This window comes from Balaenoptera musculus, chromosome 12 (assembly GCF_009873245.2).
Source record: "Balaenoptera musculus isolate JJ_BM4_2016_0621 chromosome 12, mBalMus1.pri.v3, whole genome shotgun sequence".
In the NCBI taxonomy this organism is placed as follows: Eukaryota; Metazoa; Chordata; class Mammalia; order Artiodactyla; family Balaenopteridae; genus Balaenoptera; species Balaenoptera musculus.
The window spans coordinates 10,918,733-10,943,229 of NC_045796.1; the positions used below are offsets into that span (position 1 = coordinate 10,918,733).

Sequence of the window (24,497 nt, forward strand, 5' to 3'; positions counted from 1 at the left end):
GTGGGCTTCTCATTGTGGTGGCTTCTCTTGTTGCGGAGCACGGGCTCTAGGCACACAGGCTTCAGCAGTGTGGCACACGGGCTCAGTATTTGTGGCTCGCGGGCTCTAGAGCGCAGGCTCAGTAGTTGTGGCTCATGGGCTTAGTTGCTCTGTGGCATGTGGGATCTTCCCAGACCAGGGCTGGAACCTGTGTCCCCTGCATTGGCAGGCAGATTCTTAACCACTGCACCACCAGGGAAGTCCTGCCTCACGTATTTTGATGCTCTGTTAGATACATACACATTAAGGATTGTTATGTCTTCTTGGAAAATTGACTCCTTTATCATCATGTAATGCTCTTCTTTTTATTTATTTCTTTATTTAACTATAGTTGATTTATAATATTGTGTTAGTTTCAGGTGTACATCTTCAGATTCCTTTCCATTATAGGTTATTACAAGATTTTGAATATAGTTCCATGTGCTCTACAGTAAATCCTATGTTATATATAGTGGTGTGTATCTATTACTCCCATACTTCTAATTTATCCCTCCTTCTCCCCGTTCCCCTCGGTAACTATAAGTTGGTTTGCTATGAGTCTGTTTCTGTTTTGAAAATACGTTGACTTTTCTTTTTAGATTCCACATGTAAGTGATATAATATTTGTCTTTCTTTGCCTGACTTACTTCACTTAGTATGATCATCTCTAGGTTCATCCATGTTGTTGCAAATGTCAATGTTTCATTCTTTTTTATGGCCGAATAATAGTCCATTGTATATATATATACCACATCTTTATCTATTCATCTGTTGATGGACATTTAGGCTGTTTCTATGTCTTGGCTATTGTAAATAGTGTTGCTATAAACTTTGGGGTGCATGTTTCTTTTTGAATTAGAGTTTTCTCTGGATACATCCCCAGGAGTGGGATTGCTGGATCATGTGGCAACTCTATTTTTAGTGTTTTAAGGAACCTCCATACTGTTTTCCATAGTGGCTGCACCAATTTACATTCCCACCAACAGTGTAGAAGGGTTCCCTTTTCTCCACACCCTCTCCAGCATTTATTATTTGTAGACTTTTTTGATGATGGCCATTCTGACTGGTGTGAGGTGATACCTCATTGTAGTTTTGATTTGCATGTGATGCTCTTCTTTATCCCTGATAACTTTCCTTGCTCTGAAGTCTGCTCTGTTTGAAATTAATATAGCTGCTTCTATTTTCTTTTGATTGGTGTTGGCATGGTATATCTTTCCCCATTCATTTACTTTTATACTACATGTGTCTTTATATTTAAAGTGGGTTTTTTGTACACAAGATATATTTGGGTCTTGGTTTTTGATCCATTCTGACAATCTCTGTCTTTTAATTGGTATACATACCATTGACATTTAAAGTGATTATTGACATAGTTGTTTTTTAATCTACCATATTTGTTACTATCATCTATTTTTTTCCCCTTGTTCTTTTGTTTCTTTATTTGACTTCCACACTTTTTGTCTTCTGTGGTTTTAATTGAGCATTTTATATGGTCCCATTTTTGCTTCTTTCTAAGCATAGCAATTATACTTCTTTTATAAAAACCTTTTTTTAGTGGTTTCTCTAAAGCTTGTTACATACAGTTACCACTAATCCAAGTCACTTTCAAATAACACTATACTGTTTCATGAGTAGTGCAAGTACCTCGTAATAACAAAATATTCCTAAATCCTCCCTCCCATCTCTTATGTCATTGCTGTCACTCATTTCATTTATTCATAAGCACACGTAATCTAGCACACTGTTTCTGTTATTCTGAACAAACTGTTATTTGTCAGATTAATTACGAATAATAAAAAGAAAAGTTTTCTTTCCTTGAGCTTGCGGTCTTAGCTGCAATGCGTTTCTTGTGCGCCGCGTTCCTGTTCCTGGCACTCAGCGCCTCCGCCCTGGCCGAGCCGGTGCATTTCAAGGACTGCGGTTCTGGTGTCGGAGTTATAAAGGAAGTGAATGTGAACCCATGCTCCACCCAGCCCTGCCAACTGCACAAAGGACAGTCTTACAGTGTCAATGTCACGTTCACCAGTAGCACTCAGTCTCAAAGTAGCAAAGCCGTGGTGCATGGCATTGTGATGGGCGTCGCAATTCCCTTTCCTATTCCTGAGCCTGATGGTTGTAAGAGTGGAATCAGCTGCCCCATTGAAAAAGACAAGACCTATAGCTACCTGAATAAACTACCCGTGAAGAGTGAATACCCCTCTATAAAACTGGCGGTGGAGTGGGAACTTAGGATGACAACGACCAACGTCTCTTCTGCTGGCAAATCCCAGTACAGATTGAAAGCTAGAGCTATTTGATGCCAATATGTCTGTCTGGGGGTGAGAGAGCACGGGTGGAGGGAGAGGAGGAGAAATAAAGTCTAAACTAAATCAGTGCCATAAGATGAAAGGAATTTCTAGACTGCCGTTCTAGCTTCTCACCTCCAAAGCATCTAAGACGGTATTCCTGAGAGCTCAGAACTGTCGCCCCTGAATTATCCTTTGTAAAAGGGTTGAAGGAAAGAGGAGAAAGTGAGACTGTAGGGACTGATTTAATTGTCTTCGGGGGGGGGGTTTGTTTGTTTGTTTTGGTTTGGTTTTTGCTTTTGGAATAAGGAGGGTCTAACCAGACATGATCCAAATGAGGCTGCTTGGGGGATATTGGATAACTTGCCCTAGGGTTACCAGCCCTTGCAGCAAAGCATGGGTTCCAAACCACATCCATCTAGGTGGGATATTACATCTGCAGGTTCCTCATCTCCACGTGCCTCGCTGAGTTCAGTGCATCTGGCCAATGAGCTTCCTCACCTCCAGCTCCGCTGCTTCACTGGCCATGACTTGCTCTGCAGTGGTGTCCAGCGCGGTAGTGGAGGGGAGGTATTCTACGACAGAAATTCTCTGCAGTTAGCTCATGTCTCCTTTACTATCTTAGGTGGTTTTCATTAAATGCATCACTTGATTAGCAAAAAAAAAAAAAAAAGAAAAGTTTTTGTTTTACCTTTACTCATTCTCCAGTGCTCTATAGATGTGAATTTCTGACCTACATCATTTTCCTTCTCTTTGACAAACTTTTAAAAACATTTCTTGCAAGGTGGGTTCTACTGACAACAAATTTCCTCAATTTTATTTGAGAAAGTATTTCTCCTTCACTTTTAAAGGAAAAATTCACGGATAATAGAATCTAGGTGGTAGGATTTTTTTTCTAACACTTTATTTCACTTCACTTCCTTCTTGCTTGCCTCGTTTCTGAGAAGTCAGATGTAATTCTTATCTTTACTCCTCTGGTGTTTTCTCCTTGGGCTTCATTCAAAGTTTTTCTTTTTCTTTGATTTTTCCCACTTTGAATATGATATACCTAGGTGTAGGTTTTTGTTTTGGGGTGTGTGTGTGTGTGTGTGTGTGTGTGTGTGTGTGTTTCCATTTATTCTGCTAGGTGTCGTTGAGATTCTTGGATCTGTGTTTTGGCGTCTGACATTAGTTTGGGGGAAAACTTTCGGTCATTATTGCTTCAAATATTGCTCTGTTTCTTTCTCCTTCTCCTTCTGATGTTCCCATTATGCATATATTATACCTTTTGTAGTTGTCCCATGGTTTTTGGATATTCTGTTGTTTTTATTCATTTCTTTCTCTTTGCTTTTCCGTTTCTCTTGTCATACCCTCAAGCTCAGAGATTTTTTCCTCAGCTGTGTGCAGTCCAGTGATGAGCCCATCAAGGCATTCTTTCATTCTATTACAGTGTTTTTGATCTCCAGCATCTTTATTTTGATTCTTTCTTAGAATTCCATTTATCTGTTTACATTATCTATCTGTCCTTTCATGTTGTCTACATTTTATGTTTAATCCTTAGCATCTTAATTCACAGTTTTAAAAAATTCCTGGTCTGATAATTCCAACATTCTTATCAGACTCTGGGTCTGAGGCTTGTTCAATCTCTTCAGTCTGTGCTTTTGCCTTTCAGTGTGCCTTGTAGTTTTTTGTTGAAAGGCAGACATGATGTACTGGGATAAAGGACTGTGGTAAATAGGCATTTAGTAATGTGGTGGTAAGGTGTGGGGGACAGAAGCATTCTATAGTCCTATGATTAGGTCTCAGTTTTTTGGTGAATGTTTGTCCCTGGCCCATGAACTTCACCAGTAAATCTCAGGTTTTTTTCTTCCCCCTTAAGTGGGACAGGATGTCTATAGGAGGCTGGAGTTGGCTATTTCCCTTCCCCCAAGTGGTTTAGGCGCTGGTAAAATAGTCTCCTGAGAGCAAGTCTTGTTAAGAATAGAATGCTCTAGTGTATTTCAAAATGGGTTCTTTTTCCTCTTCTTCCTGCTGGAAGCACAAGGGGATTTGTCTTTGATATTCATCATGAGGATCTAGTTCAGCTCCTGGAAGTAAAACTCAGAAATGTTCACCCTTATGACTGGGTCCTCCTGGAGTTTTTAACTTTAAGATTTGTCCACATTGAGCTTCCAGCTCTTCCTCAATTACAGCTCAGATTTTCCTGCCCTGGCTCTGGTTTTCATGGAGATTTTTGCTCACGGGTGTTTGCTGCTGTAAGTTGTGAGTCTTGGTATTTGCTTGTCTGTCTCACCAATTTGGGGGGCAACAGTTTGCTGTGTAACCTCATTTCTTTGATGGGTCTTAGAAGAGGTGTTGATTTTTCATTTTAGCTTTTTAATTGTCAGAACAGAGTGGTGACTTTAAGTTACTTATATGCTGGACTGGAAACTGGAATTCTTCCTTATTAACTTTTGATCTTTGACAAATACCTTAATTGTTCTGGACCTCAGCCTCCTTTGTAAATGAAGATTATAATCCTCATATGACATGGTTGTTGTGAGAATTAAATCAGGTAAGGTATGTAAATCTAGTATAGGTGCTTGACAATGGCAGCTGTGCCAGAGGTGACTCTCTTCTCTGAAGCACAGGCATTTCACTTGGGCAGGGCTGTGGGACTGGATGCTTGGCCCATGCTTTCTCCTCAATGCCGTTTTACCATCATTATCCTAGTCCACTGTTTCCTGGGTTTTGGGGGCGGGGCGGGGAGTTATGTTTCTCCTACAGCAAGAGTTGCTCCCCAAGCTAGTCTCTGTAGCATCAACTTCTATTAAACCACAGGCATGAGCCCCTCATCCTACTGTGGGCAGGAAGGCAAGAGCTCCTTCCCCTTGGACAAACAGTGGCAAAGCAACAAACAGTGACAAGGCAGCAGCAAATCATGGAAAAATTTATGGAGCATGGAAAAGACTCTTGAGTTTCCCATTGGTATTTAGCCACATTCTAAGACTCAGAGAACAATCACTGTCGGGCACATTATCTTTGAATACAAAGGACAACCAAGTGTAATACAGGCTGCTGTTCAGCCCAACATTCTTGTTGGTAACATTTTCAATTTTTTATTTTTCTCACTACTTGACAATATTATGATTTCTTCCTCCAGGGGATGAAACTGCAGGCCCCTGCCTATATCCTTGCTTGGCTATTATTTGAGGTTCTATTATAAGCCTCTGGCAGAGTGCAGGCACATAAACCTTTTCTTTTTTGAGGCTACACACATGGTCCTCAGTTTCCATTCATCTTTATTCCACTCAGGTCACGATGATGCTGAGGACAGAGCTTAAGATCTCGCTAATTTTGGGAATTAGGTTGAGGTTTCAGAGCTTGTGATTGTAGAGTCAAATCAGGTAGATTTGGCAAAGCTGTTCCTGCCAAGCAACCCTATTATCTGAATTAAAAAACATGGTGCCTGGTTCCAAGCTGTGTGCTCATTCCAAAAACTGTTATGTTTTCTGGCATCATTTAACTCTTAGGTCATCATAGTTTAAAATACAGCTTTGCCGTCTCCTGTTAACACAGAATAATAAGACTCTATGTAGTTTTGGAAAAGCACTGTCAATATTATGGTATTTTATATTTGGAAAATGAAAAAAAAAATCTGACTTTTTCCTCCTACACAAGCTAGGGAACAAGTAGGCAAGCAGGTTCAGTGTCATATTAATATTTACATGATTTTTAAGTTAAAGCATCTTTCAAGATAAAAAACTCATTTACAAAATTACCATTTTGTGTTTAGCCATGGTTTATTTTGCAACTTTAATGACCACTGAAGGAGTATGTGACTTTGTGCTTATCAGAGAGAGCATGGGTGGAAAGACTGGAAAGACTATGACAGGTTTCAGTTTTATCATAAATTCACCGCTCATTTAAGGTGACTGGTACTCTACGTCTTCGAGAGAGAAGCCAAGGGGCAGGGAGGTTCATTACACAGCACATTGAAAAATTCTGCTCTATAAATTGATTTGGACAAATTTCTGGATTTGAAGGGAATTGGAGGGAGCTGTGGTGCTGTGGAGAGCACAGGGGAGTATGGGAGACCATTTGTGTTGCCCCTGGATCCGAGTGGCCCTGTAGGTAGGTGTTTAACTAGTCACTGAAGGGGCACAGGTGGCCTGCCTGGTGCTCCTAAGTGGCAGTGACAGCTCATTCAGCTGCAGTGTGACCTTTGGGGGAATGTCTGCCACTCGCTCACTTGGGAGAACCCCTGACCTTCAGGCCACAGACTTACTGCCTGTAAAACAGGAGATTTGGATTGGATGATTTGTAAGGGCTCTTTCTATTCTAAAATACTATGATTTTATACACTTAAGCCCATTTGACCTAAAAGTGGAACTGAGAAACTTTAGGGTGTGTGCATGAGAGAGAAGTGGACTGTATTACAGATAATAAGAGAAGACACTCCTTTTACCTTATCTCTGCTTTTTTCCACAGTGCCTACTACAATGGTCTGTCTGAGAAGGAAGATTCAGAAAATTTTAGTGGAGGAAATGACTAACATATGGAATAACCACATTATGACGCCATATATAATTCTGTGTGGAACAGAGCTGTAGAACAGAGTCAGGAGGAAAGGTGACATCTTTTGAGTTTTTTTTTTTTTAGTTTTATTTATAACAATTAAAAAAATTGAAGTATAGTTAATTTACAATGTTGTGCTAGTTTCAGGTGTACAGCAAAGTGATTCAGTTCATATATATATTCTTTTTCAGATTCTTTTCCATCATAGGTTATTACAAGATATTGAATAGAGTTCCCTGTGCTACACAGTAGGTCCTTGTTGTTTATCTATTTTATATATAGTACTGTGTCTATGTTAATCCCAAACTACTAATTTATCTCTCCCCCCACCATGCCCCGCTGTCCCCTTTGGTAACCATAAGTTTGTTTTCTATGTGTGTGACTCTATTTCTGTTTTGTAAATAAGTTCATTTGTATCATTAAAAAAAATTCCACATATAAGTGAATATCATATTAGATTTGTCTTTCTCTGACTTACTTCACTTAATATGATAATCTCTAGGTCCATTCCATATTGCTGCAAATGGCATTATTCATTTTCTTTTTATGGCTATTATTCCATGTTGATATATTATATAAGATATCTTCTTTATCCATTTATCTGTTGATGGACATTGAGGTTGCTTCCACGTTTTGGCTATTGTAAATAGTGTTGCTATGAACACTGGGGTGCAGTTTCTTTTTGAATTAGAATTTTCTCTGGCTATATGCCCAGGAGTGGATTGTGGATCTATATGGCAACTCTATTTTTAGTGTTTAAGGAACATCCATACTGTTTTCCATAGTGGCTGCACCAGTTTACATTTCCACCAAACAGTGTAGGAGGGTTCCCTTTTCTCCACACCTCTCAGCATTTGTGTTATTTGCAGACTTTTTAATGATGGTCATTCTAACTAGTGTGCAGTGATACCTCATTGTAGTTTTGATTTGCATCTTCTCTAATACTTAGCAATATTGCGCATCCTCTTTCATGTGCATATTGGCCGTCTCTATATCTTCTTTGGAGAAATGTCTATTTAGGTCTTCTGCCCATTTTTTTTTTTTTTTTTAACATCTTTATTGAAGTATAATTGCTTCACAATGGTGTGTTAGTCTCTGCTTTATAACAAAGTGAATCAGCTACACATATACACACGTTCCCATATCTCCTCCCTCCTGCATCTCCCTCCCTCCCACCCTCCCCATCCCACCCCCCCAGGCGGTCACAAAGCACTGAGCTGATCTCCCTGTGCTATGCGGCTGCTTCCCACTAGCTATCTATTCTGCCCATTTTTTGATTGGGTAGTTTACATCTTTCACATTTTTGTGCAGATTTCACCTTGTCAACGATGCCTAGCTTGACCACCTTTTATTATTTCACCCTAACTCCCTCCTGCTTTCCCTGGCACGTCTCCTCACCCTCACCCAGCCCTCTTTTATTTCTTGTCTGCTCTCTTTACGAATATATCCCCAGGGCCCAGAACAGTGCCTGATTTGTGAGTTGGCACAGAGTAGATATTTGTTGGATGAGTGAATAAGACAGACCAGGGAGGGAGCAGATAAAAAGAGGTGGGACTTACGGTGGCTTTGCAGTGAGGGTGTGAGGTGACCTATGAGAGGCAGGGCTGCCTTACACGGTGGGTCCATGACTGTCTCTTCTGGGCACTGCTTGGCGAGATGAAGGTCCAGGGAGAATCCTAAAGATCTAGGGCCCTTCTTCCCCACGGACACGTTAAGCCTCTGAGGAGGCCATTCTGATCATAACTGAGCCTTTTACTTTGGACTATCAGACATCACTGTGTGGGTAAGTAATCTTGTGGCTTCCTTTCACTGCAGAGCGAGCCACTGTTAGACGTGGTTCTCACACCCAGTCACCCAAACAGCTGCTCATGGCGCATCATGGGGCCTTGCAGAGTGAAGTGAGGTTGGCGCTGAAGCGTTCCGAGGGATCATCCAATCTGGTGGTTGTTCCCCAATGTTGACTGCATGTTCCCCAATGTTTACTGCATGTTAAAAGCTCCCCTGGGGAGCTTTTAAAAAATACTGGGGCTTAGGCCTCCATCCCTCCCCGCAGATTCTAACTTAATTGGTCTGGGAAGGAGAGGCCCAGGCCCCATGGTTGGTTTGCAAGTTCCCCAGATGATTCTAATATGCAGCCAGCGTCAGAGTCACCTGCCTCATTTTATTCATGAGGGAATACAGGCCCAAAGAAATCAGGCGACTTGTCTAAAAGTGACAGGCTGTTATTCCCTTTAGAAATACATCAGAGGAGCTGCAGAAAATTTCTTTGCGTTGACAGTTTTCAGTTGGCCTGATTCTGTGGTGAATTAAATGAATTGAGGTTAGGAAATTAAGTCATAGATATGACCCAAATCTTAGAGAAGTGGAGGGGACTTATGTGGCTGATGAAGACTGGTAATGAAGGCTACAGAGGTGTATACCACGGAAACCCACACCCCATGGAGACCACAAATACGTAACAAAGGGCTTTCTGATGAACCACGAATAAAGGGGTTGAAAATGATTGACGTTGCAGGGTCACGGAAAGGAATTGTCCTGGCTTTGCTGTTTGGTGGAAAGCCTGAGTGGCAGAGCCCATTGTCTTGACATGCTCTGCTCTGGGGGTCCCAATAGTGTCAGGCTGGGGGTGCTTCTTCCTCTGCATGAGGGGCTTTTCTGAGCTTGGTCTTTCAGTAGGGGCCATACCATTGCATTAAAAAAGTCAAGGCTTCCTTTTTCTGCTGGTGCTCACAATCATACCAGGGAAAAGGAATGGACAAAACACCTTTGCTACCAATCCACTGTTCTCCGACAGGTGCATCGTGGAAGAACGAGCTATCACTTCTCCCTAGGACAACTGAAGCTCCAACAGAGCCCCCTTACCCAGTCAGTGATGGTTAAAAAAATACTGACTCCAAGTGGCACACAAAATTAAAGGATAAAGGCCCTGGAGAACCCAGGGAGGTGGCAGAGGCCCCTTTCCAATGTTTTTTCCTTCCAGAGCTAATGAGACACCAAGGGATGGTTCCGACTTGAAGCCAGGCAGATGTGGGGCTGAGCATCTTTGTTCCTGCTTCTAGGGTTCTCTGCTTTTGCAGCTCCCGGGTCCCTTGGCTGTGCTGTGGGAAGGGACTGTGGGAGTCCCCGTTGAAGGCAGCTGCCCCAAAAGAGAACTGTGGTCAGTGGTTAGCCCCATCAACATTTCAGACCACCTGGAGGATACTGATCAGTGGAGAAGATATACAAGAGGTTGTTTCTTGGGGAGGGGAATTCATACAAGAGACATTTATCAAGTTCTTACTTTATACTCTGCTAAGCTTAGGGAGAGGGCAGTGGTTGTTTTAGATATAACCAGGAAAAAAAATCAAAAGTAATGAGCTGGACAGGAGAGAATAAATTCATGAATGTCTCCCTTTCTGATTGCGGATATAATTATTGGGGAAAGGAAGTCTCATCTAAGAATTTGATCCAGCCCAAAGAACATATAAACTACAATTCTGTAGTTGTGTGTTCTTTGTGAAGTTAAGAGGGATGATTAGGGAAAGGTGATTGCTGTTTTGAAAGGAAAATTCTAGGATACAATATCACAATATCCCTGTTTTTATAGAACGTATAGCCCACTGGGGGAGACGTACATGTACAATACACAAACAACAAATTACACACACACACACACACACACACGCTCTCTCTACACACACACGCTCTCTCTCTCTTAAAGTACTGATAATTTCAAGAAAGAAAACTGAAGTAGGGAGGATATTTTAGGTAGGGTGGCTAGAGAACACTTTCTGAGGGTGTGAAATTTGAGCAGAGACTGAAGGAAGTAAAGGAGATGACTATAAGGAGTCTGGGAAGAGCACAAGGGGAAGAAAGAACAGCAATTACAAAGGCCCTAAGGAATGAATAACTAGCATCTGGCGTTGATAAATACCATGCGTGAGGTGAGCAGTGCAATGGTCAGGTGGTCACCTCTGGCTAGGAGACCAAGGAGGAGTTGATGGAGGTGGTGGCAATATGGACCAACCTTGTAGGATTCACAGGATTTCAACAGGCTAGATTCCAAGCAACACAAGGGAAGTGTAATGCCCTGATATGCACAAGGCCTTACACATGAGAGATGTTCAGTAGTATCTGTGGAATAAGTGAACAGGTGGAAATGAGGCAGGCATGGCAGACAGAGGGAACGCTGTGAGTGAAGATGTAGAGGTGGGAACGTGCAGGTCCTATTCAGGGAGTGGTAGTGTTTGGTTGGAATACTGGTTATGTAGAAGCCCTGCAAATGTCATGATGTGAAAAATTTAGGTTGAGGGCCTGTTAATAAAAGGCAAAAATATTAAATTCTGAAGCTTGGACTTTATTTTGTAGGCAAGTAGGAATCATGGGGGGTGTTCGAATAGTGAAACTGCACACACTGAAACAGCACATACATTAAGAAGAGTAGGCTGAATGGTTGGGAGAGAGAATGGAAGTGGAAGGCTGTTATACTTTTTCCAGTGATAACATGGATTTGAGCTTGGCTTGTGTTTCTAGTAATAGAAAGTTGAGACTGAAATAAGATTTCTAGTATTTTGTCACTGATTAGATGTGGGAAGGGAAGAAGAAGGTGGGACCAAGGGTGCCTAATGTTCCCAGTCTGACTGACTGGGAAGATCATGGTATTACTGATAGGGCAACAGGAGGAAAAATGATACTGCCTTGGTCACTTTGGGCTGCTGTAACAAAATACCATGGACTAGGTGGTTTGTAAACAACAGAGATTTAATTCTCATGGTTCTGGACTCTGGAAGTCCAAGATTAGGGTGCCAGCATGGTCGGGATCTGGTGAAGCCCCCTTCCCCACTGCTGAATGCCACCTCCTTGTTGTAGCCTCACATGGTGGAAAGAGGGCAGCAGAGCTCTTTGGGGCCCTTGTTATAAGGGCACTAATCCCATTCATGAAGGCTCTGCCCAAATGAGCTAATTACCTCCCGAGGCCCTACCTCCTAAAATCACCACATTGGGGGTTAGGACTTCAACACATGAACTTTGGGGGGACAAAAACATTCAGTCCATAGCAGATATGGAATGATTTTGAGGTGGCAATAGTATATCCAGATGTTTGGTGTTTAGCTAACTGAAAAGCAGGGGTGATGCACAGAGGAAAAAATTGGGACCAGAAAGGCAAGTTTGGAGTCTCTACGTAGAGGAGATACAACTATTTGGAACTAATGAAGTAAGTGTTTTAGGAAAATGAAAAAAGGGACCAGGATAGAAACATAGGGATGCTCATATTTAGAGACTAGAAAGGACAACCTGGGATAGAGTTTCAGCAGAAGGAGCAGAAACGTATGGTACCAGGGATATCAAGAACCATATGACCCAGCAATCCCACTACTGGGCATATAACCCAGAGAAAACCGTAATTCAAAAAGACACATGCACCCGAATGTTCATTGCAGCACTATTTACAATAGCCAGGTCATGGAAGCAACCTAAATGCCCATCAACAGACGAATGGATAAAGAAGTTGTGGTACATATATACAATGGAATATTACTCAGCCATAAAAAGGAACGAAATTGAGTCATCTGTTGAGACGTGGATGGATCTAGAGACTGTCATACAGAGTGAAGTAAGTCAGAAAGAGAAAAACAAATATCGTACACTAACGCATGTATGTGGAACCTAGAAAAATGGTACAGATGAGCTGGTTTGCAGGGCAGAAGTTGAGACACAGATGTAGAGAACAGACATATGGACACCAAGGGGGGAAAACTGCGGTGGGGTGGGGATGGTGGTGTGCTGAATTGGGTGATTGGGATTGACATGTATACACTGATGTGTATAAAATTGATGACTAATAAGAACCTGCAGTATAAAAAAACAAACAAACAAAACAACTAATACTAAACTTTCATTGGGTTATTTGTATGGAAATATGTTAATATAAATGTTTCAGACATTACATGAAATTTCTTAAAATCTTATATGTTCTGGTATAATGTTACAAGTCATAATCCTAGTTATTACTTTAAAATGTATATCTCAGAAATAACTAATTTTCGTGTCAACTGCATTATGAACTTTCATCAAATCTTTAACCATGGTCATTTTTAAGTCTTTTGTCATTTACAGACAGTTCTGGGTGTACTCTGATGCTTTTGCAAATATGTTCCTATAAAAGGGTTTCATCTTCAAGAAATTCATGGAAAAGACTCTGACAAGTACAGGTTTCTGGTAACTGACTGTACTGCTGAACTGAATGAATAAGCATTTTCAGAACTCTAATGAAAAACTGATGAACTCATAAAAGTGCTAACAAAAGATCAAGATGAAAAAAAAAATTAATTACATGGGACTGAGTGAACTGATGAGGATGAGTATAATTTTTGTGACTTTGTTTGAATTAAAAAAAAAAATCCCACAAGGACTCAGAGGCAAAGAATATACAAATCAATTTTCACTGCAAAGTAAAGGAGCTGTTACAGTGGAGGATTACTGGACTGAAGGTCAATATTATGACATAGTATGAGCGTGTTTCATGTTTGGTAATTGCAATCATTGTTGCTTTTGTTGTGGTCATCCATGTACAATGCTTGGTGTCAGTCTATTTATCTCTTGTAAAAAAAAAATACAGTGTGTGTGTGTGTGTGTGTGTGTGTGTGGAAAAAAAAAAAAAAAGAATTGGAAGTTTCAATGGGTAGGTGGTCCATGGTGTTAAGGGCTGTAGTCCATAGTCAAGAATTTTGACAATTAGGAGTCATGGCAGACTTTTGGGAGATGTATCAGTTAATCATTAGCTACTGTAGCTGGGATCTTTCTCAAGGGGAAACCAGCCGATCCTCATTCAAGGGGCTCTGGGCTGGTGAACCTGCTCAAATGATGATTCAAGTCAGACTTGTCATGAGATCCAGTAGGTCATACATCTACTTCAGTTCCAGGGATAACAAGATCAATTAGTCAACACCAAAGATTTTGATGATTCAACTATTCTGATTACTGCTTTGGCTCTCTTGCCCATTATGGCAACCTGTCCAATCTTGTCTCTGTGATTAAGGCCCTTTTGCCACCTGGGACCCCTTAACCCCAATGAATTCGGTAGTTTGATGGCAGCAGTTCCCATTGTCATTCCTGGCCTGCAAAGAAGGACCACCACAGAGCTCTTCAAGGCCGCCTGGGCGCTCCTCAGAAATTCGTTTCTCACAGTCTTGGTGAAGGGTGGGCCCAGAACCCTCCCAGCAAGCACAGTTAGGGAGTGGGAGAACAGGTCTTACGAAATACATCTCCTCTACAATTCTGATCCCCTGTAGTCTCCGGATGTCTTCTTTTAAAGTTTACTAGTTCAGGCATTTCAACTCCATTCAGGCATTTGTTTCTATGTTTCAGGAAACCAATGACACAAACTTTTAGAGCCACTTCCAGCTGCTTGAATTAACACACTGAATCCAGAATCTCTGCTCAGTGCACACCTATTAACAAATTTGGCCCAATCCAGTGGTTTCCTTCTACCCTGATCCAGTACCTGTAGGATCCATTCCTAAACACATTTCCCAGGAATGTTGATATAAGTTTACAAACTCTTTCAGTTCTTTTGGTGTGTATGGCACCTCCTAATGGGTCACACTTGGTACTTAGCTGTGGAGGCCGGTCAGGACTTGAGTCTGGTCAAGAAGCAATGAAAGGCATGAGGGTAGGTCCTGGGGAGAATGAGCAATCCCCTGTGAGGCCACTGCCTCAGTGGAGACCATCGCAGTCTCCTCAGGCACAGCAAGAGCTCAGAAAGAGAAAACTCAGACAAGAAAGAAGGGCTGCTTCCACTGACAAATAAGGTTTGGCAGAAACTGTCTCAAGTTTTCAGGGTCCCAATAAATGCCCTGATAGTATTTTCTTTTCTTTTTTATATTACGTTTCCTATTTATTTTCCCCTTCAAAAGACACTAAAAGTACAATCACCATCATGTGTTTCTATGTGTGTGTTGGCAGGAAAATGAGGGGTGAAATTCATAAAGTTAAAAAGGTTCCTCCAATTCAGAAAGTTTGAGAATCACAGTTTGAAGAGGGACCCATTCGATTACGTAGTTCTTTTTACAAAAAATTTTTATTGTGGTAACACACACAAAATTTAAATTTAACATAATTAACTTTAAATTTAACATAATTAAAATTAAGAGATTTTATGATTTTCACATAAGAGATCCTGCAAGTTTTGTGAATTCCATTTTCTTTATCATTCAGCAATTCTTAGGACTGGACTTTGGGGTTTTTTTGTTTGTTTGTTTGTTTTTTGCAGAAATCTTGGCTACAGGAGACAAGAGCTCCTTGTGGGCAGTCCTAGAAGCTTTGTCGTCCTTTCCACAGGCCTAAAACTTGGAATTAGAGGCCCCAAATTTACCATTTTCTTTTGCTAAGTTCTCTAGCACTCTTAAAAGCAACCAACTCCATTATACTCTTTATTTGCACCAAAATTATAGCAGTACCTACTTGATCACGCAAAGTCTTATTTTCTAGACACTTGTTACAGGTGACAAATTAGTGACTATTTTGCCATGGCACATCACAGGCTACCAGACTCCTCTTTGCCACTGGTGACAGGGCCATTATTGGTGGGGGCCAGAAGTTGAGAAGAAAAATTGGATATGAGCAGGGGGAACTGAGGACAAACTAAATCCACAAGGACAAACTGCAACCTGCATCTGTCTCTTACCACCTCCAACTCTGAAGAATGACACAGGTGACCTGCACAAACTACTGTCCTTTGCCATGGACCTGTAAACCCAGGACTCAAAAAAGCTGAAGCGGATCCCACAGGAGGAGAAGCTCTGGGCCCAAGCGCACCTCGTGCCAACACACTGAGGCAGCAGGCTCTGGGCCCCCACAGACCTCCATCAGCACATCAGCCTGTGGCTTCACTCCCAACTCACAAATTTCATGCAGATCTCTCCGAGCGGCCGTCACCTGGCACCATGCAGGTTAGGAAATTCGGGGACTTGTGGTTCAACTTGGCTATGCTGTCACATTACAAAATTCCCACAGGAGAGCTACCGATAGGGTGGGAGCTTTACAATATGCTTAAGAGTGAGTGGGAGGTGAGGAAGCAGGTAACAGCTGTAGTCGCACATTTCAGTGCCTGCGGACACAGAAGGGAGAGCCAGAAGGTGTTTCCCAAACCTGCCCAATCACACAGCTTCCCATGCCTGTCTCAGACCTGCTGGGTTGATATCTAGGGGAAAGTGCCTGGGAATCTGCATAATTAACAAGGGTCCAGGTGGCTCTTCTGGCTACAAGTTGTGTAAACCTTGTTACAGACAGGCGCATGGGTAAAAGGATTAAAAAAAACTTAAAAAAAATCTATTTATTTATACCTATTTTTGGCTGCGTTGTGTCTTCGCTGCTGCACGCGGTCTTTCTCTAGTTGCAGCGAGCGGGGGCTACTCTTCCTTGTGGTGCATGGGCTTCTCATTGTGGTGGCTTCTCTTGTGCAGCACGGGCTCTAGGCGTGCGGGCTTCAGTAGTTGTGGCGCATGGGTTTAGGTGCTCCGCGGCATGGGGGATCTTCCCGGACCAGGGCTGGAACCTGTGTCCCCTGCACTGGCAGGCAAATTCTTAACCACTGCACCACCAGGGAAGTCCCTGGAAGGGTTAAAAGTTTTTCCTCATAATTTATTGCATTTATTAGTATGAGAGAATACCACAGGTTTGTAAGCAGAGTAGAACAGAAGAAAGTGCAAGGGGGGATAATTGTTGATTCAAGGTGTTTGAGTAGGCAGGAGATGTTAGCTTTGGAAAGGAGGAATCACATCTTTTGCTAAAAGAGAAGGAAAAAACCCAAAGAGGGGAGATATAGCATAGTCAAGATGAAGAGAGAAGAACTGAAGGAGAGTCATGTAGGAGGGTCTTGAGCGTCTCAGTAAAGTGGGGAGCAAATGAGTCTGAGGGAACTAGATTCAGACCAGAGGGATAGGACTGGAGTTTTAAGGGATTGGTGAAGATGAAGCAGCAGGAAGCTGAGAGCGCCTTTCTAAGGGGAGGTGGAACCAGCCTGGGCTGGTTCTCATAGTCTGCAGTGGGCTCAAACTGGAGCAAAAATCTATGGAATATCCTGGTTGTTGGGTCTTAGCACAATTTTTGGAAATTGATTTCCTAGCCTTAACTTATATTTTATTTTTCCAAGCGGGGTTCACTAACTTTTCACACAAGCCTTATTTCTACCAAGAAATAAGCAGTAGCTAGGAGGCTGCTGCAGTTCTGCCCTATGTGATGGAAAACAATAGAAAAGAAACCAAGACAAAAACAGAAAGCGGGAGAATCTGTACGATTAAACAAACACAGCCCTGCCCAAGAAGAATTACGAGTATTGGAAGATCCGATAAAAGATATCAAATCCACCAGGAAACTTCTTTACTAAACCCACAAATGGATGTTTTTTTTTTTTTTTTTTTTTTTTATAAACTTATTTATTTATTCATTTCTGGCTGTGTTGGGTCTTCGTTTCTGTGCGAGGGCTTTCTCTACTTCTGGCAAGCGGGGGCCACTCTTCATCGCGGTGCGCGGGCCTCTCACTATCGCGGCCTCTCTTGTTGCGGAGCACAGGCTCCAGACGCGCAGGCTCAGCAGTTGTGGCTCACGGGCCTAGTTGCTCCGCGGCATGTGGGATCTTCCCAGACCAGGACTCGAACCCGTGTCCCCTGCATTGGCAGGCAGACTCTCAACCACTGTGCCACCAGGGAAGCCCAAATGGATGTTTTAAGACAGATCCATACTCAACTATTTTCTAATTCTTCCTTGACCAAATAATGTGACAACAATGGCTAATAGTGATGGTGCACTTGCTGCATGCCAGGTACCCTGCAGAACACGGAGCCAATTAGCACAATCATCTTCTGCCGTCGGAAGCTCTCCCTAGGAGAGCACCGCTCCTCCCTCGGCCTCTGCACTGCCCAGGCCCTGCCTCCTCTCACAGCTCCCTCTCCCACTCCTGCCTGTTCAGCCTTGTTCACTGCTTATCAGACTTTCCGAAAACTGGATATGAAGAGCAGACACCGCGCAGGTGACCTTCCTTAGGCTTCCTGAGTCTGGAGTGTACAGCGCCCTCTAGAGGGCGAGAACTGCGGCGGCCTCCTAGCTACTGCTTATTCTTTGGGTGGGTTTATCTAGGCATAATCAGCCTCTGATGGAAAACAAAATGGGGGAATGGCGGCGAGGGTAGAGAGAAGATGAGGGGATAATTTATCTTGGCATTTTTGTTTCCCAAAGCCAATACTCCGTTCCTGTGCTCCTCGGCCGGGAGAGAGGATAGCAGTGACAATTTGTGGCTGCTCATATGTATGGAACCGTATGGATATTCACACCACAACTCACCTGTATGATGGAGATAAGAGAATTTTATTAGTTTGGAATTAATTTGGAATTAATGGTTTGTCTTAGTGATGAGTCCTCTTTTTTTTCCCCTGGAGGACAGGGAGGTTGTTTGGAATATTTTATGCATTGTAAGGCTGTCTACCCTCTGCTGAATTGAAGAAAAAAAACTTAGAAACCAAGCTGTTGTAAGAGTTCCCTTCTGCCAGAGGCGGGGAACATCCACGTGTGTAGTGCTTTTGATTACATCTGCTGTTTTGCCCATGGCAGTTATCCATAAAAATACCCTTTTCCTATATACATCATTCAAGCCTCCATACATGATGCAGTTGCTTCTTTCCTTTTTTTTTTTTTTTTTTCCCCATCAAAGCCAAACAGGGTGGTTTTTTTCCCTTGGTAACATCTCCCTCCTTTTTGGCTCCATGCCTGGCTCTTCCCAAGGTGCTTGGAAAGAAAGGAAAAAAATTCAGAAATATTTCCTTTTGTTCTTGACTGATTCATGGGTAGAGGGAGAAAGGGGTAGTTTTCAGTTTGAAACTTAGAACAGTGTGGAAACAGTTTTTAAAATGGTGTTCATGAATCCTTACTGCGTGGCACTGCCCCTTTGGTTGCAGGTGTTTTTTTTCTATTATTCATCTTTGAATGCTCAGCACCCGGAACGTAGTAGGTGTCTGGGACATATAGAATGAAGAATGTTGAGATGCTAGATCCTATGTAGTCCTTAGGAACAATCACATGTATGCTAAGTACCTATTAATATATATGTAAACTGAACACAACACTTGTGGCTACACTTCTACTTTGAAAGCTTTATTCATGGTGTGCTGTGGCATAAATCAGTCTCAACTTTGCACAACCCCAAAGAAAACTTATGTAGGAGCAGGAAAATCAAACCTGTGCTTTCTTAATTATAACTTTGGTTTGAAAGCAGTTATTGACCTGTAGCATCTTATTGTTTTTCTGTCCAACCATACATCCACAAGTCTAATATAGTCAAGAGGTAAGACAGGAATACAGGTAGAAATATGGTGCCTTTAATGGGAGTGATAAGAATCTGAGTTGGCATGAATCTTTGTGGCTGTGGTCCATTTCCAGCACCGGATAGAACCAAGCAGCAGCCTGGGGAGGAACACCGTTCAGCAAGATGGCTTAGCCAATATCATTATGTGCAAAAAGGATACACTTTTACATGTGTTTTATGAAATGAAGAAAATAAAAGGCGAAAAGAGAGGCTGGAGAAAACGAGTACCATCTTACACATTTCTTAAAATGAAAATTCATTCTCTTCTCCCTGCCAGTGCAGACTTGCTGCCTTAAGAGGAAAAGCCTGTTAAAAGAACGTATTTGTGTATGGAACAAGGTCATGCTCTTATTGGCTTTCTGCTGCACGGTATCAATATACCAGCTGAGGAGAATCCATTTGCTTTCACTACAGCCTTTTACTGTGCACAAGGGCTGCAGCACATATATATTCCCTAATGTTGCCAGTGCCAAAGTACAGAGGAACCCAGAAGCAGGGGGTTCAAAATGAGAGAATAGCCAAGTGTTTGTTGTAAGAAAAAAAATATGTTACCTGGATACATCATTACACTTGAGCAATTGGGTGATGGTGGTGGGAAAGCGTGGGAGCTCTGAGGCTGTTTCACAGACAGATAACTTCCCACATGTTCCCCTAATTCTTTCTCTCCTGCCCCAGTCTGTCCAACCACTGCAGCTTGACTAATATTATTAATCGCCTCCGTGCTGCTCCTCCTCCTATTACTAATATGGTGACACCTCATTTATCCAGCACCATCAGGGATGAGCTGCCCCCCACTCTGTTTTCCAGCTGACTGAACCCCACTTCTCTGAGCACCCAAATTTAGTTTGTTTTCATCATTTTGAATAGCAACCTTTCTAAAATGTGTTAAACACCTGTTTTCATGAATAGCTTCCACAAGCACGATGTAAGCTTATCTCAGTGATTTGGGGGGCATTTTTATATGCACCGCTTATGCTGTGCTATAAAATAGGGTGCTCCTAAGGCCCTTACGGGCCACTGCGCTCCCCAGGACTGCTCATTCTGAGTTAGTGCAAATTACTTTACCGTTTTCACTTTTAACTTCCTTATCTGTAAAAGAGAGATCGCAGTGTCTCCCTTGTTGGCTGATGTGAGAATTAGATGAAATAATGTACGTGATGTTAGCATGGTGTGTGGCACATAGAAAGTGTCCAATAAATGTGAGCTATCCTTATTCTAAGTGAGGAATTACAGCAGTCATAACCACAATGGTGCAATAGGGATGAAATTGGCACATGTGCATAGAACACTTTAAAGACTTTGACGAATATTTTCTCCAACACAAATCTAATACAGTTTACTCAGGACCTGGCAGTGCTGCCCTAGCTGATCAGGGGAGGGTATAAATCCATGGAAGCATGAGAGTGGGGCAGCCTCTCTCCCTTCGCCTTCCAGAACCTTGCCCCAAAAACTTGTCCATTATCTTTTGCCAATTCAAGCTGATGTTCCTCAGGAAAGCTTCCTTTCTCTTTTGACCCAACCTGCATTATTAGCATCCTCTCAGCTTCATGTGCTGTTTGTCCTGTGGCAATTTCCATTTGTAGGCTGGCTGCTTTGTCAGGTGTTCTTAGAGGTGAATGTGGGCTTGGACCCATAGGCTTAATCAAGTCAAGGCATCTAAAAGCCCACCCAAACCACCCAGCCTCTTTCTGGACATACTGGTCTGGGATGCATAGAATGAAACACGAGGACAGACTTGTAATCCACCCAGGTGGGAGGGGAGGCAGAGTCTAACACGCACAGGGCTCCACGGGAGTGGAAGAGGAGTGGGCACTATGGCTCCTAGGGACAGCCCATCTCCATCCACATGATGGAGATCACGATGGGCTTTATCCAGCCCTGCATTCACCTGCCATGTGCCTCCTTTGCCCTCTGGGAGGTGTCTGCTCCTTTCACTCAAGGCCCACTCTTCACTCCTGAGCCATTTCCTTAGACTATTGTCCTTGATGCACAATTGGTGGTTGAAGTCGACTCTCTCCAGAAGTGAAGCTCCGTTTCTTAACTTCCAACTAGAATCTGCATTTAGTCATCACTGGATCCTCTTTACATTCCATTCACTCCGACAACAGCCAGGAGCAGAGGTCTGGCTTTGTTTCCAGCAAGCACCCTCCCCACCTGCCCGGGCTCCTCCCACTAACTGCCCTTCTGTTGCTGAGAGATGTCCTTGCTCTGCAGAGCAGAGGTGGTGACACATAGCAGCCCAGGGCAGGAGTCCTCTTGCATGACTCCTCTCCACATCTCTCAGGGATGTGGCCTTCCTGCGTTGCATCACTACTGCTTTGCAATGGGAAAATAACTATGAGAACAACAATTTTAACAATAAGAAAAGGCTTTCTTAGGACTTCCCTGGTGGCGCAGTGGTTAAGAATCTGCCTGCCAATGCAGGGGACACGGGTTCGAGCCCTGGTCCGGGAAGATCCCACATGCGGCTGAGCAACTAAGCCCGTGCGCCACAACTATTGAGCCTGCGCTCTAGAGCCCGTGAGCCACAACTAATGAGCCCACGTCCCACAACTACTGAAGCCCGTGCGCCTAGAGCCCGTGCTCTGCAACAAGCGAAACCACTGCAACGAGAAGCCCGCGCACCACAACAAAGAGTAGCCCCTGCTCGCCGCAATTAGAGGAAGCCCGTGCACAGCAACAAAGACCCAACGCAGCCAAAAATAAATAAATAAATAATAAAATAAATTTATAAAAAAAAGAAAAGGCTTTCTTTCACATACTGTATTACATAATAAATGTGATCCTGAAAAGTATATAATTGAAATGGTATAAACAGAATCATGTTGACAGGGAGTTAGGCCAGTTGTTCACAGCCTCATTCAGATGGCAGAGTACCTGGAGGTCTTGATACTCTTTCCACCACAAACCCATGATAAGGAGACATATTCAGCAATATCACATGATCCAGGCACAATTTTACCAGCAGGAGGTATGACTATGCCATATAAGTACAATATAAAATCACAAGCATAAAATCCTCAAAGAAGAGCAGGCTGTCAAATGTGACACAATTAGTTCTTTCTGAGTCTTTAACCATTTTTGGTACATGTTTATTTGCTTTGTTGTCAACTCTCCCTCAAGAGCAGATTAGTAGTACAAACATTAGATGTTTAAGAAAAATATAGGGTAGACAAAATTAAAACAGTTAAAATTATATTCACTAGTCTGTTTTTCTATGCATTGGGAATTATGCCATTAATTTTTTTTTCAGTTTTAGTGGCCAAACAGTTCAACTTATAGGCAGTGCTATGTAGCACCTTGATTTGGAAATTTCTCACTGCAAAGAATCTTTTTGTAAACTGAAAATTAATTTTGTAATGCAAACCATAACCTCTGGTTTTTCAGTTTTGTAAATTTGAATGTATGTGTATATATGTATGTGTGTGTGTGTGTATGTATATGTGTGTGTGTGTATGCTTCTCCCTTAATTCATAACATCAGAGAAGATAGTTACTTATAAAGTAACCACTAACCTCTGAGATATAGTTCAATTTATTTAGTTATAGCAGAATACCAATTTAAGAGACATAATACAATGTATAGTACAATGTGTATCCCAGAAAGCCACTAACTACTCAAATTAGCATCACCTGAGGTATTTTAGGAAAAAAGCATATTCCCAGGGCAAACATCAGGGCTGCTGAGTCAGAATCTTTGGGGTGAGGTCCAGGAATCTGCACTTTAAGCAATATTTCATGTGATTCTTACATAAACATTTGAGAACTACTGGTATAGTATTTGAGAGGGCAGTCTCTGGAGTCAAACTTTGCCTCTGTCATTTATTTGGCCTGTGGTAATTACTTGAGCCTTGGTTTCCTCTTCTGTTAAATGAAGAATAGTAGGAATATCTACCTCCTAGGATTGCTGTGAGGATGAAATGACATAATGTATTAAATCATTTATGCAGAGTGTTTAGCTCAAAACAAGGACTTAATTAATGTTATTTATGGCCTAGACTGTAATTCTTAGTAACACTGACTTAACCAAGACCTCTTTCAGTTATGCAGACATTTTGGTGCTAACATGTAGCTGCACAATGTGCGCTATACATACACGTACTCTTAGCTGTGTGTCCAGGCTATGGTAAGACGGCCTCTGGAGGAACATTTGATTGGGACATTCTGCATTGGTCCACAGTGGCTAACTGGGTATAAATAGGTTCATGAGAACAGGGCTCTCAGCGGTCTATGATGACTGCATCTAGGTGTTGGTTGAGCTCCCACAGTGGAGGGTCCTACTGACAAAGGATTGCAGTGTATTTGTTCTTGTGGTGTTTGATTCTGTAAACAGACAGTTTCAATGAAAGGCAGCAGCAAAGGGAGAAGAGAGTAAAATATTTTGGGTAAGGAGCTGGCAGCTCATGGTGGTAGATGCTAATAATGTCCCTCCCTCCCTTCCTTCTTCCTACCAAATCTCTACATTCCCTCTCCCTTTTAAAAACAAGACACATTTTTTTTTTTTACAGCAAAGGATAAACTTTTCCCCTCTTAAAATCTTCCCTAGGTACTTTTCTTAGGTATTCATTGCTTTAACCTTTACATGGATCGGGTACTTATTGGCGTTTAAAATTGAAGTTTGTCCTTGACTCTAAATATTGTTTGTCTTCAAGAACAGGCCAAATGCTTGACACAGCTACCACCTCATCTTGCCCAGTGTGATTTTTACACTTACTTCCCCTCAAAACCACATCATTTTCTGCCACTTCTCTTAAGGCAGTCAAACTGGTAACTATATTTTGATACTATTTACCAACCACCAGATAGATGCCCTGACAAATGATTACTGAAAATAGAAACTAACAATGGGCAAGGATTTTATTTCAGTTTCAGGCTCTTCAGACCCTTTGTCTCCAAACTTTTTTTTGATTCTGTGCCTCTGTTTATTAAAAAGAATGTTGTAAGCACATGGTGTACATGTATGTGATATATAGACATATATATACACACACTTGTATGTAATTACATTATGCATATCAGTAACATAAGCAAAAATACAAACCAAATGGGATGAAAAATATTAAATAATATTTAAACATAAATTTATTTTATTTTAATGGTTGTGATGATTAATTTTGTATATCAACATGACTGAGACATGGAATGCCCAGATACCTGGTTAAACATTATTTTGGGTGTGTCTGTGAAGGTGTTTCTGGATGAGATAAACATCTGAATTGGGTGGGAGAAATAGGGAGAGGTTGGTTAAATGGCACGACCTTTCAATTATAAGATGAATGTGAGTAGGCTGCATCAAAATTGTTGAGGCTGGAATAGAGCAAA

The 24,497-nt window shown here is 42.1% G+C and overlaps 1 pseudogene; it reads left to right on the forward strand.

The window, feature by feature from the left end:
• The first annotated feature begins 1,833 nt into the window (after window positions 1–1,833).
• On the forward strand, window positions 1,834–2,392 carry LOC118904860 (annotated as a pseudogene).
• Window positions 2,393–24,497: the final 22,105 nt, after the last annotated feature.